Below are 14,011 nucleotides of genomic sequence, written 5' to 3' on the forward strand. Positions count from 1 at the left end.
ATTACCAAAATTGAAAGCATGTTTATGTGATTTGAGCTAGGTGGATTACCATCAAGGTGCATGGTCTCCACATGCTGTTGGAGGCTCACGGTCATCCCAACTGTTGTTTCTTTGCTTTTTGAAGTGCAGTGAGAGAAAAAAAAATCAAGCTCCTCTGAGGTTTGGGATCTGACCCATCTTTATATCATTTTTAATACTAATTTTCCCGTGGCTTAAATCAATCCTCCCACTATCTGCGAGAGGCTACTGGGATCTGCCCTGTGAACCCCCTCCTTTTCCCCTAGCATACTTCTTTGTGATGATCTCATTCTCCACTCATATATCTTCACATTCCATCTGTAGGCTGATAACTCATAAATCTGCCCCTTCTTTCATGGCTTGTCTCATTTCATCTCATCCTGTCTCATGTCTCTTCTTGGGTGTTTTGTTGTCAGTTATGAGTCATTATAACTCAGGCTTAATTCACATCTGAAACCCTCTTCCCTCCCCGCATTACTGTTCAATATATGCCAGCTAGGTCCAATGAATGCCCTGCCTCAAGCAAAAAAAAAACCACCAAAAAAACAAAAAACCAAATTCACATTTTTGAACATTATCAAGGAAACCAAACTTTCAGGCCACAAGTTCAGGGGCTTCCAGCAGGATGGCTGTCAACTAAATCATCATGTCTTAATTTTTTATTTTCTTCCTCCTCGGTGTCTTCACTGCATTTAGATTTTATAGCTGACATTCAGCTAACCACTGCTACCTAGTCTTCACTTGGCAGCAGGAGCTGCTCACGCCTGGGCTGCATAACAGGTGCAAAGCTGTCATTTTGAAACAAAGGCATCCAACCATCACCATCAACTTCGCACCCAGACACCGCTGTCACCACTCAGTGCAGAATCGATGTTCAAAAAAAGTAACCGGTAGTCCTGCACTTTGTGGAAACCATTGCCTTGGTTACAAAATGCAGCAAACAGGAATAGAAGGGGCTAACAATTAACTGGAATAATCCTGTATCACATTCTTTAGCCGTATTTTGATACTAATTCTTCCTATACTCAACGCAGAGTGTTTTGGAAGGAGAAGGACTAGGGTTTTGAGATTTTCGCTAAGTTTTCCAGTTAGTTTCCTTGCTGCTCAACTAGAAAGTCCCATTTCTGCACTGGGAGAAACTGCAAATGCCTTATTTCCTTGCAACTGTATACAGAACATCCAGTTCCTTTGAAAACGTGACCATCTTCTACGAACAGACTGTGAGAATATACAGATTTCAAGTTTTTCGGGTCCCAAAATTACACAAAATTTGTGAAATAGAAGTACTCCTTCCGTGCAAACCAAAACTAACTAAAATCTTCATCTCGAATACAGCACACTTGTAAGTAGCTTTGTTATATTGTAATTGTAGTTTATTTAGAAAATAGCGTATCGGGGTAGTGTCAGAACCATGAAAGGCTTGCAACAAGCATTAAGTGTAATTTCTCCCTCAAAGGAGGAAAAAAAAAAATCTTCCTTTCTAAAGTAGCTTGTTACTCATAGTTATTCAAATCATATGTAGTTTGAAATTTCTAAGAGGAAAATTTGACTTTTAGAATTTTCTTATTTTGAGGGAATTAGAAGTAGTGGAATGATCACAACCTGAAATTCTAAAGTAAACTATTTTCTCCATAACTATGAGTTTTTAGAACATTAAGTAAGGTCAGCAATTCATATCTAAAACACTGCATGTCTGATCTGACCACCACCCTTGGGTACAGAATTAGTGCCTAATTTCAGGCCACAGGATGCTCTCAGGCAGTATTCTTCCTATCTGTTGGCAATACAATTTGGGTAAGGCTCGTTTCTCCTGTCTTGGAGGGTTAACTGTTTCGAAGGAAATGCACAATTAAGTAGTTAAACACTTTTTAATCTCGAGTGTACTTATTTTCAAAAGGCTTAAAAGTTAAAATTATTTAGATACAATTAATCTTCTTACAGAGAAATAGTATCACTCTTCGAAGTTGAAGAGAAACCTTTCCTAAATCTGCATTAGGAGATTCTTACAGCAGTTTCCTGTTCTTACAGACAAAACTGTAGCTCCAGAGACCGAGGATGTTTCTAAAGGCAAATGATCTGACTCAGGGCTCAAAAGCACTTGGGAAAAAAAAAAAAAGCCAAGTTTTCACCACTGACTCACATTTTGCAATGCCAATGCTAGGAACTACTTGCATCAGAAGACCAATGCTACAAAAAACTAACCAGTGAAGACAAAACACTGAAATGAAAAGAACTAATAATGCCACGTCATCATTCACTGGTCCCATGTGTCACATCTGTATCACGTGTAGCAAAACTCTGTGATTTAATATCCATTTTGCATCCGAGTTACCTGGTGTTCACTCAGATGAAGCAAGCTGCACGAAGTCGAAGAAGCAGTTTGGTAGCAAAGTCCGAAAGAGTACATCAATACTGTCTATGAACACACTGCCAAAACCACGGGAATGCACACATAATAAAATACAAACTTGAATAAATATCTGGAAGCTGATACAGTGCGTAGTTCAGGAATTAAAATAATATTCAGAGTGACTTTGCTGTTTACATATATTTGGTTTTCAGACAGTCGCATATGGTACAACATTTAACAAGACTCATTTTCACGTATTAGTGACATAACCATTAAACATATACCCTTAGGAGATACCTCTGATTTTGTGGTTTTGTTTAAAATACTTAATTATAAATAATAGTTTGCAACGTTAATTATAACAACGTAATGATTGTAACGAGATAACGGAGGACTGTAATGACTACAGAAGCAAAATGTGTTCTCTGGATGCACTTTGTATTGATGCATTCTGCGAGCACAACTCTTACCTTTACGCCTGTTAGCAATCCCATTTGCTTCACTGAATTAATCAGCTATAAAGGGACCTAGCTGTGTACCATCAATATCTCTACAGTATTATCATAATACCAAAATGTATGTAATTACTTGTTGCTATTATCAGTTTGCACATCTATAGCAGGTCTGTCATCACCTGCTCACGAGGAGCTTTGAAAAGCAATCACGTAATTGTTCTCCTTGCTTCAGAGACACATGACAGAGAATAAACAGATCTGTGCTCCTTCTCCCTGTATGTACTTGTGAAACAAAAATCTATTTTCCTATAATATAAGAATTTATAAACTTTCTTTAGATTGCCCTTGCTGTCCAACTAGAAAGTCCCATTTCTGCACTGGGAGGAACTGCAAATGCCTTATTTCCTTTCAGCTGCACACAGAACATACACACTATTTAAATCTCACTAAAATCCTTGAGGCCTGGCAAGAGGCACACAGGACCTTCTGTCATCTCTGGGAACCAGAATGAATTTCACCCTCACTGCAGGCCTAACCCTGGGCTTACACGGCTGCCAGGATCTAATTCCTGAGGTCACTGGGAGTTTTATAGCGCCCGAGCCCATCAGGAGAGGACAGGCTGTTTGCTTTGCTCCAGTGAAATGTCAGAAAAGAATCCGCTTTCTCCACCATTCCTCAGAGGGCCATCAGTGCTCGGTGTAGTCAGAGGTGGTAAAATCTGACTTAGCTAACAGATGAGATGGAACATCCAGAAGCACCAACGCGTGTTTGAACTCCGAGCTGCGACTCTGACATGCCACCTTTTCAACTCCAGCTTCATCTCGAGGTTGCATGGTGGCATTCTGACTAAACGGCTTTAAATCCTTCGGGTGTGACTTTTATGTCATTTTCTCACCTCTTTGTGCGAGTCAACAAGAACATTTTCCTTCAAGTGCATGAACTGCAGAGAACCCCACGTCACACACCCATTACTGGTATACGTAATGAAAGCACAAATACCTGAACGCCTCGCAGGTTAGTCTCAAATATCTTCTCTTTCTGTGTTTTGAGTTCATTTTGCCTGCTTCATCTTTTTAGGGGCAGCTGGAGACAGATACTCTGTAACAGCAGAAGAAAAAGCTATCTGAGTATGAATTTAGTCAGAAACTGCAGAATAAACACAGCAAAAGCCAAAACATCATAAAATAAACATTTAAGTACTGTTACCCCCTACAGTCTGTTTTACTGATAAATGTGACATATCATGCAGAGCAGATAAACAAGAAACAGTAAACAAACCATGTCATTTCATAGAAAAGGATGGAAAATATTTGCACTGTTCCTTTAAGCAGTGGTTTTTGAACTTTCTGAACTGAGCCACGCTCAAGACTATTGGCAGTGTTTGATGCTTTGCGGGATTTAGTGGCTTCTTTGCCAACCTCTCTCCTTCTCCCCTTCTTCAGTTGAACCAGAAAAGCTTTTTAGCTCGAGTACAACATCTCTGCTATGATATACAGACACCTCACTGGCTTGGGACTACTCACCCAGAGTACACACATTATAGCAAAACTACACTCAAAACCTAATGAAAACTTTCCTTCTACTCGTTACTCAGGAATTGGGAGAATGAGAAACAAACCATTTGTTGTACACGGAGACCAAATCATCTGACATAAACTAACATAAGCTTCCATTGAGCAGAGTGATGCTATGCCAGTTCACACAAGCAGAGCATTTGGTCGCTGTGCGTGTAAAAGTCTCTGTGGAATATCTTTAAATTCCTAAGAATAAATCCCAGAGAATCCTCTTCTCTCCAGGCCACTAAGAAAATGTTTGTTCTATTTTTGTGAGTGAGTCAGTTCACTGACAATTAGCAAAAAGATAAATCAACACACACACACACACACACACACACAAATACCACAACTTCACATAGATGCGGATGTTACAAATGTCCAAAGTATACTACAGTTGTTCTTGTTTTCCTTGATTCTTGCCTATCTTTCAAAAACCCAAAGCAAAACCTGCCTTTCCCTCTAACATCCTTAGACCTCAGGCCACCGTCAGCCTTTCCCTGGCTGAAGCAACTTGGATATGGACTCCTCAGAACAAAAATTTGAACATTAAATAAAATGCATTCTCCTTCTCAGTGCTTCTTCCAGATCCTGCCAGCCTGGTGCCCAGAGCACACAGCAGACACACCTGGTGCAGGACTGAAACTCTCTGAGGTCACCTGGCTAGTCCAGTCATCCAGGGATCACAACTGCTTCTAGTCTGGTTGCATCAACTTACCCATGTCAGCTGTTACTGTGGACATGATGCTGCAATTTAAGTTTCATGTTTATCTTAAAAAATAACAGTTGGAATGATCTGAGTTCTAACACTCCTTATTCTCATATCTACTGCAAGTGATCACTGGAGCACAGGTCTGCTGGGGAGCGGCTGGGGGAACTGGGGGGGTTCAGTCTGGAGAAGAGGAGGCTGAGGGGAGACCTCCTGGCCCTCGGCAACTCCCTGCCAGGAGGGGGCAGAGAGGGGGGATGAGTCTCTGGAGCCAAGGAGCCAGCGCCAGGCCCCGAGGGAATGGCCTCAAGCTGCCCAGGGCAGGGTCAGGCTGGCTCTGAGGAAGGATTTCTGTGCAGAAGGGGCTGTTGGGCGTTGGAATGGGCTGCCCAGGGCAGGGGGGAGTCCCCGGCATCCCTGGAGGGGTTGAAGAGTCAGGCTGAGCCAGCGCTGAGGGGTCTGGGGGAGTTGGGAACGGTCAGGGGGAGGGTCATGGTTGGGCTGGAGGAGCTGCACGGGCTTTTCCAACCTTGATGATGCTGTGACTGCATCGCAAAAAAAAAAAAAAAATTATGTATCTTGAATTACAATTGGTAGTTGTGTCTAATACTTAGTTTCTTCTACCTTCAAAAAACATCTGAATGAAAGTTAGTGGTCATTGACAATAAGCAGCCCCAGCAACCAGACATTACCACAGGCCCATAACAGGCACAAGTCCCAGTCTCCACTAGCCCCTGCTTCTTCAGCTTCTCTACCTCTCTCCTTATCATTAGATCCTGATGACAGCCCACGGTAAAGTGATGTGTTATGTGGTCAGGGGTCACACAGCAGCATATAGGTCTAAGTCAAATCCAGTTCCAGGAGCAGCAGACTGACGTGTTAGTTCCCAGCTTCACACACTTTTGCTCACTAAGTTTTCCCTTTCTGGTAATATCAGAATCTACACACACATTTCAAATGGGCTCTAATATGCATCTACTGTGCATGTAAAGTACTTTCCATAAAGGTATTCCTTCATTAAATATCACTGAGCTTGGATCTCTTATGAATATTGATGCAAGCCTGAAATTTTCAAAATTTAGGGCAATGTGACTTTAGAAGATGCGATCTTCCCTAACAGCAGTTTCCAAAAGATTTTGGGGCCCTTTGAAGATTCCTGAAGCTGACCACCCAAAATCACTGTTTTCCAATCTTAAGGCAAGGTATATTGCGAAAAGCGATGGAGTGGCCACTGTTTGGAATGATTTACGTTACAGTAACGTCCAATGGAGGTCAAAACCATGTCCTTTCCTGGTAGCCAAATTCTGCCACTATCAGCAAGTACATAATCTCACTGAAGTAAACTGTAAGGCTAGACTGGAAAAGGATAGATAAAGAAAACTCTGTGCACTGAGTCACTGCAGGGAATCTAAAGCTGAGTATCTAATAATTAGTCTTATCTCTATCAAGGTGCAACAGAATAAGCCGAGAAGTGCAAGAATGCTTGACAAGGCCCTAGGGCTCTTCACAGCTGCAGAGAAACCTCATTGTTCTGGAGAATTTTAAGGATGATCTCACGTGGAGAGAACATGAGAGATTTCGGTTTTGTGCCACGCTGCTGACACCGGTATCTGGAAGGTACATTTATCTACACACTCTTCCCTTCATACAAGCCGCGGCCATGCCGAAGGTTCGCGGTTGGGTTCCCTTTACACGGCTGCTCAGGCAGGGTGAGCAGTAGGTGCACAAAGAACAGCCTCTGGGGCGGGCAAACTTCTGCTGTCTTGTGAGGAAGCCCAAAGGAAAACTCACTTTAAAGAGGGAGACGGCTTCCTTGAAGTTCTTACATTTCAGCCTCTGCTTTACTCAAGACTTACTCAGGATACTCTAGTTAACGCAAATCTTTATATTTAGAGATTTACTGGTGGCTATTACACATTCAAACAGCAGCTGACACTTCACCCTCCAAATTGAACCAAACACCCAGGAAAACAAGGTGGTCCCTCCTTCCTCGTGCTTTAACGCAAACTCACACTAAATACCAACAAGTATGAATCTAGTCACACATTTCACATCTTTCTCTGGATGATGTGTAAGTGCCTGAGTAACAGGTTAATGGGACTCTCCCTCCAAACCCTGAGCATTTTTTCTCCAAAACGTGCAAATGACATGGCACCAAACTGATAGGGATCATCTATCTCTATCTGTAAAATTTATGTTTCGTTGTCCTTCTATTTTAAGACATGGTGGTGACTAGAATAGACATGGTATGATTGCTTCTTCCTAAGGTTCACAGTTGTTCCCTTTTTCCATCAACATTTTGCTGAATAAGCAGGGCAGATGTTTTAAGCAAGTCCTGGGTAGTTTTCTAGAGACAGCAAATTCTTGTTTTACGGGCCATCCCTTCAACTGTCTGGAGGAATCGGGGTGTTTCAGCAATCCTTGTTACAGCTATTTCCTGTGACCAACCACTTCCATATTCTCTGAAGAAAATAATCCAAGAATTAGTTATACTAAACCCAAAAGGGAATGTATGCATTTTACATTTGCATGGTACTATGGACTCACAGCTTTCTTCTGCCCATCACGGGTCTTTTGCAAACTCCCATTGAAAGAAAGTGGAATTTTGCCACCGGCTTCAAGGAGAGCTGAACAGCTTTTGTGTTCACAACACCCTTTTCCTTGGGCAGCACAATACTGCACTTGGGATATAAAAATTTGTTTGAGTATGAAAAGGGACCCAAAGCTTCTATTTTTAATGCCTGAGCCCTTTCAATGGCTACAGCCCTCCAGTCAGCTGCACTGCTTTTACAGAACAGGGGTGGAAGAGAAACTGGAAAAAACACCGTAACTGAAATACAAGCAAATGACCTAATCTACAACATGGATCTGCAGCTAGCCTGATTCCGCTGCCAGAGAAGTCCAAGACAAGCTTTATCTTCAGAGAAAGCAACTGAGGATCTTTACTCAGTATAATAAATTGTGAGCAGTTTGCACTTTCATACAGTTAAAACGCATTGACCATAGTTGGGTCAAGTGGGTGGTTACGTCACATGATTTTTTTTTTTTTCACGCTTTCTAATGCTCTCACAAGCTCCAAGCCTTCTTTTTGCATTTTCTGAGAGACAGAAATAAGAAACAGGGTCAGAGGGGAAACAAATGGGAGGTCTGGGTTACCCCACATCTTCCCTTTCCAAGCAGATGACAAATTTTATCATTCTTACTTCACAATTAAGTTTTATTACCTGGGTTACTGTTGAGGCTTTCAAGTCTAAGTTAATTCACCCCAACATCAACTGACAGAGCAAAATCAGGCCTTTATTTACACTGCCTGCAAAAAAGTATTACTGGCAGGCTGAAGCACACAGACAAAAGCTAATACCTTTATTTGTTTCATGATTTGTACAAACACACTCTTTGCAGCCTCTAGTGCACACCCAGCCATTCCGAAAATCCAACAGCTGCACGATACCACTGATATTTACACTAGACTGGGAGACTGAATCCACAAGGAATACCATTTCAATAGAAATTCTGCCCCATAAAGTGACTATCATATTCCATAGATCTGTTCTCTGCCAAACGCAACTGGTCCAAGTCTGCCATCATGTGTCCCATCTGTCTCTCCAGTGAGTCTGTACCGGCAACCTCACGCAGATAAATCACCCGAGGAGCTTGTTCACGCGGAGAGGGCAGATGGGATTTGTAGCAAGCCACACCTTGAGCATCCTGAGAAAATGACACTCCTTAGCCAGCCCCTCGCCTCTAATACAACACACAGAAGGGACTTAACCATTAGCCATTTCTCTCCGGTCCATAAACCAGAGTAACAGCACTGCTCTGCCTCCCAGGGTACTTCAGTGCTGCACCCAAGAGCCACAGGCACAGCCTTTATTAGTGCTGAATGTCACTGTGATGGTTTGAAAAAGCCAAACTTAACATTTAGAAACTGACTGAAGTCAGACCTGACTGGAGAGTTTAAGTTAGAAGATGTACCTTACAATAACCTGATCTAGCTCAATGAGACTGTCTATATCCAATCCATGCTGCTATTTTTATTCTTGGAGTGGAACTGCACTACCAAAAATACCTATTTGAGATAGCCACGAAGAAAACATGCTAGCAAAAATTCTTCAGAAATCATTTTAGCCATGTAAAATGCCTATGTTGCTCTAACATATTCCATAAAGAAATAGCTCACAAGATTCTGCCTCAGAGGTTACACTTATTACCCACATGTACAGAAAACAGGATTTAGGACAAACTGTATTCTAAATACAGGGCACTGAGGCATGGAAGAATAATGTTCACCCTCTCCTAAGAGATAGTGCAAAAGACTATCCAAAGTAAATAAATAATTTGCGAACTATTATGCATAGGATTTTTTTTTTTTTTTTGAGTTAAGCTTTTCTTTCCTAATCCTTTTAGGACTAGAATATCATTAGTCTAATTCAAGGCTGTGCGCCTTATTTCCTCCTTCCCCCTCAGAACAAGACCGTACCCATCAGCGTGTGTTAATCTTGCAAATCAGCTCCTCTGAACGGCTTGCTCTCTTCTCAGCAGCTGTATGCAGGCTTCATCATGGAGCCGAAGTCAGCTGCTCTGGTACTTGTCACTAAAACGCTGAATGTCAATCACTGACACTGCTCATGAGAATTAGCACAACACAAGTCTAATTAGAAACTAAACACTGTGTTATCTGCAATGATTCGGAGATGGAGTAAGTTGATGCATGTTTTAGGAACCTTTCTTGCTGCACAGTAGTTCATGATAACACCCACCTCACAGCTCATTAGCGAATCAAAATATTATACTGTATAAATACTACTTTGCTCTTTTACATTTTACAGAAGCCCCAGGTCTCAGAAGCCTCCATTACAGAGTATATGTGATTTAGTTATATTGGAACATTGTAGGAAATGGAAAGCAGCCCCGACTGTCCAAAAACAGCAAAATGGAAGCCAATATACTGTATACTTTGGTCCTCTCTCTCTAGAAATAGTCCCAACCAGCCTCAAGACATTTTAAACTGAAATACATATTGGCAGAACACAAAGAAACTATATACTGTATGACACTGTACATGAATTCTCAGTACTTCTGCGCTGGATTTATTTCTTTCTCTCGCTCTTTTCTGCAAAAAACAATGTAACCCACTATAAATCTAGACGGCACTACTAGAAGCTTCAACCAGAAATCCAAACGCAAGGAGGGGGAAACCTGGCAAAGAACTGGAATCAAAGATGTAAATGTTTAACAGCAAAAGGAGGACATGAAAGGATATGCAGCTGTTTCGCTGCACGGATTCTCAAAACGGGAATTGGAGAGCACAAACGTAGACCACGTTCTCACTTCTGGTCGAGATAAACATTTACAAGCTCTTCATTTTAAACAGGAAGACGTAACGTTAGGACACGACCTTTAATTTCACTGAGTCTGTGAAGGCAAACCACCACAGCTCTACTGCAGCGCAGTTAAACATCCAAGAAGAGATGCATAGTATTCCACTGCTTTGTTATTACAGGTGTGCTTGATTTGAGATTCAAGGAGGAAGGTGCAATTTTACGGCTGTGTGGAAAAATCTCTAAAATGCTTGCGGGTGGATGTCTAACGATGCCAGACTGGTGTTGCAAAACATAATATGAAGATAAAGCGTCGAAGAAATTGTCTACGTGCCAATGAACAAGCATTTAGGTAAATAATACTAAACCGTACACGCACAGATTTGGTGTCATTACACTATTATTACAGATGCGTACCCTGCTTTTGTTCTTTTAAAAGGGTGCAATTCTGATGTGTTATCGTTAGCTTTCTAGCTGGAAGCCGGTGGAACTTGAAATATGCCAGCAGAAGACAGCGGAAGATTAATTTATGGAGAAAATCTGCAGATTTTTGAAAAGCCACAATCTACCTGTAGCTCAAAAGATGAAACACGTTTCTTGTTTGTGTAACATTCCCCACGTTTCCCCATCTAGAAATACATGCAGACAATTTTTTACTGGGGGAAACTATTAAATATATAAGATACCACTTTGTATTAATGGGCAAGTGTATATTTATAGCATTTTCTTATAAAAATATTTATAGCATTTTCTTATACAAAAGACAGCAAGACAAAGGCTGAAAGGTGACAATTTTGGGCTTTTGTATCCCAACCTGAGACACCTCAGAGGTGGATCGCCTGCGCAAAGCTGAACACTTTGAAACCTTTGGGTTTCCAAGGTCTCAAGTGTGGTTCTCCAACACTGACACTTCCAGAACGACTCCTCATTTTTAAACCTTGGCTCACAATCTCTAAAATAAAATCCTGTAGTATCCAAACAATCCACGATAGAATAGGGTAACTCTGTAGGGAAAAAAAATATTGTACACATATATTAAGGGCAAAATTATTCTCCATTGTGTAACTGGCTTCTCATCATTGAGGGCCTTAAATAGACCCTCTGCTTTAGCTTACTAATACTTTCCATCAGGAGAAGACTGAGGATCCCTTCAAGAGGTTTATTTCAGGCTTAGAATACAGTTAAGTTCCAACACAGGCTGCAACAGAGTACCCAAAGCCTTGGAACATGCAATTCCGAAAGCTTGAGAAATATTTTTTTTTTTAAAGAAGCACTAAATACAACCATAACTTGGAAATACAAACTAACTGTACCGAACTAGAAAAAGTCCTTTGCGCTATTTAATATCCTGACAAAATTTTAAAAATGATAAATACTACTTATTGAAAGACAAGGATACTATTTCCTATGATACAAATATACAGTGCTTTGTGAGGGTCTTTAATTTTTGGTTAGGTCACTCATATAAACCTGATTTTTAGTAGAAAGTTTTTTCCATTCTAGAGTAAGTTTTTTTCCATTCTAGAATACTTTTAGTGTCATTTAGTTTTCTTCAATAATAACACATGCAAAACAAGTATTTCCTGTGACTCTGGGAAATGTTTTGGACATCAAGACTGGGGTTGCAATCCCCATCCATAACGCACTGGACCGAAATCTCAGATCCTAAAGCACAGGTTAACTTGATGAAAATCAAAACTAGCACTACAGTGTCGTTAGATAAAATGCGAACGGCCTTCTTGAAAATGATTTCTCAATGCACTGTGGGCAGGAAAGAGCATGTAGGAATCGTGTTTTGTATTTCTGACAGCTTTCACCTGAAACGTCTACGTGCTCAACAAAGAGACCTTCCACACGGTAGCAGGGCGTTACGTGATGGTGAAAGGAAGGTACGGAGAGGTAAGCGACCTGCAGAGGCCGTGCAGGAGGGCTGTGGCACCGCTGAGAGCGGAGCCCTCACTGCCCCGGCCCAAGCCCCCTGCTTTGTGCACGAGCTCAGTTTCCCTGCTTGGAGAAGCACGTAGGAGGTGTGACAGAGAAGTCTTCTACCCCACCTTTTAGGAGGACAACTGTTTGCGATCTTATGAAGAGAAAAGCACGTCCAGCTGTTACCAGGTTTGGCTGCCAATCCTTGACATGCCAGTTGAGAATTAGGAATGTGTTTGAAAGTACCTGGACAACACCTCACCGGGAGCTGGGGTACAGATTTCTAACTTCAAATAATACGTAATTCTAAGTAGGCACAGGAACCACCTGACAGCTTCTGCTGCTTTTCACTTGACTTCCCACTGAGAACACGTGATGACTGAAATGACCCTCCTTGCCATACCCTACTTACAAACATTTGAAGAGAGTATGTTTTTTGACTTGGGTCTGTTAAGGGACAAATATCAAGAATCCAAATGTAAAGCAACACTCAAATACTGAGAACCTATTTGTAAGCATTATGACAGCAAACATATCGGCATTAATTTACGATGAAAAATTCAGGAAAAAGTAAGGTGAAGAGAAGGGAAAAAAAGACTTAGGAACCACATAAAAGACACCACGTTTGTCCTACTCTAGTTAAAGAACAGTCCCAGCTGGCATTTCCAGGCTTTGCAACGGCACTGGCACGTCTGATTTTGCTGTAAAATTCTGATTTTATATTTGTTTCATGAAATTTACTGTCCTTGCTTAAAAGCCATTGTTTTAATAAGAGATTCACCTTCTATTTATATGCAGACGAAAATGATCTAACTTGAGATGGAGCAGTCTTACGAATCAGGCCCAGAGACATTTAACAAAGGGGGGGGCGATGTCTGTTTTGTGCAGAAAAACAAGTACAGTCCATTTGCGGTTTAACAAAACACTAGGATCTTGTTGCAAGGTGTATAAAGCTAGATGTTCTTCTCTTAGTTCTAGGACCGGTTTCAGGTTATAAACATTATGAGCTGGTTTTATCCAGAAAATTAACTGCTATAGATCCAGGCCAGTGTGGTCAGGTGAAAAGCAGCACAGGGCAAGACTGAGTAAGGAAAATTTCAGTTCAGCCTCAAAACACATTAATAAAGGCAACGTCTTAAAAAATATGTATATACATATAATATATATATGTATGTTTTAGATAGCTCTGTATTCTGGTAATAACTGTGGTTATTGCAGAGAACAGTAATTTGTCCAAACCAAACCATAAATAATTAAGGCCAGGATTTCGAAATCGGATCTGTGTGGGTGGATTTTTGCACCCCCGCGGATTCGGTGGCAGGATCAAAGATTAGGGAAGCCAGAAATACACTCAGAAGCTGAATATTGCTGAAGTGCAGCACCTGGCATTTCCAGCATGGGGAAAGGTCTGTTTTCACTGCCACCCTCCCACCCGAATGCTTGACGAACAAACATTTTCAAAGCAGCAAACCATCATATTATTCTCCCACCCTCCCCACAGAAGCCAGTTCCTACCGCATCCATTTCTTTGAGTTGTGAGTTAGAGCTAAAAAAACAACAGAGCTGGCATTCTGAGCTTCAATTCTCCTTACTATTCCAATTAAAATAAGTTTAGCTTAAACCCCTCTTCCCAAGCACTGATTTTTTTTTACTTTCTAAAAAAATCCCAGAACCATCTG

General features: G+C 41.2%; 1 long non-coding RNA gene across 1 annotated transcript in view; it reads right to left on the bottom strand.

Moving 5' to 3' along the window:
* Positions 1-14,011, bottom strand: part of LOC113491505 — a 118,642-nt gene that overhangs the window by 54,685 nt on the left and 49,946 nt on the right. The window contains exon 3 of the long non-coding RNA XR_003400424.1: positions 3,823-3,921. This is a non-coding gene — a long non-coding RNA (uncharacterized LOC113491505). The remainder of the gene's footprint in view (positions 1-3,822; positions 3,922-14,011) is intronic.

The sequence above is a fragment of the Athene cunicularia genome, assembly GCF_003259725.1.
Source record: "Athene cunicularia isolate RWA chromosome 1 unlocalized genomic scaffold, athCun1 chr1_part2, whole genome shotgun sequence".
Classification (NCBI taxonomy): domain Eukaryota; kingdom Metazoa; phylum Chordata; class Aves; order Strigiformes; family Strigidae; genus Athene; species Athene cunicularia.